The sequence below is a fragment of the Chrysochloris asiatica genome, unplaced genomic scaffold (assembly GCF_000296735.1).
Source record: "Chrysochloris asiatica unplaced genomic scaffold, ChrAsi1.0 scaffold00505, whole genome shotgun sequence".
Lineage (NCBI taxonomy): Eukaryota > Metazoa > Chordata > Mammalia > Afrosoricida > Chrysochloridae > Chrysochloris > Chrysochloris asiatica.
In genome coordinates this window covers 664692-665248 of record NW_006409023.1, presented here as the reverse complement: position 1 = coordinate 665248, position 557 = coordinate 664692, and positions in this window count along the sequence as shown.

The window sequence follows — 557 nt, the reverse complement described above, 5'->3', positions numbered from 1 at the left end:
TAGCTCATATTCAAGTTATAGCTGAAGCTGAAGAAAATTAACCAGATCCATGAGAACAAAAATATGACCTTGAACATATCCTTCTTGAATTTAGAGATCATCTAAGGTAAAGATTTGATGCATTAGACAATAATAACAGATGACAAGAAGAGATGCAGAATGGTATCAAGAATATCATACAAGAAGAAAGCAAAATGTCATTAAGAAGAAAAGAAAGAAAGAAAGGACTAAAATGCATACCATAGCATACTCTAAAACTTGCTAACCAGTGTAACAACGATTAAATAAATGAGAAACGATCAGGTAAAAGAGCTGAACAGAAAATTTCAAATGGCAGTTCAGGAAGACAGTGTCAAATATATTGAAATGTGCAAAGACCTGGAGTTAATAAAACTAAAATGAAGAACACACTCAACATTCCTCATGCTGAAAGAACTTAAGAAAAAAATTCAAGCCTTGAGTTGAAATTTACTGATGAAGATCAAAGAGCACAGCATTTGGTATGGATTACATCTCAATGTAAAGAAAACAAAAATCTTCACCACTGGACCAATAAA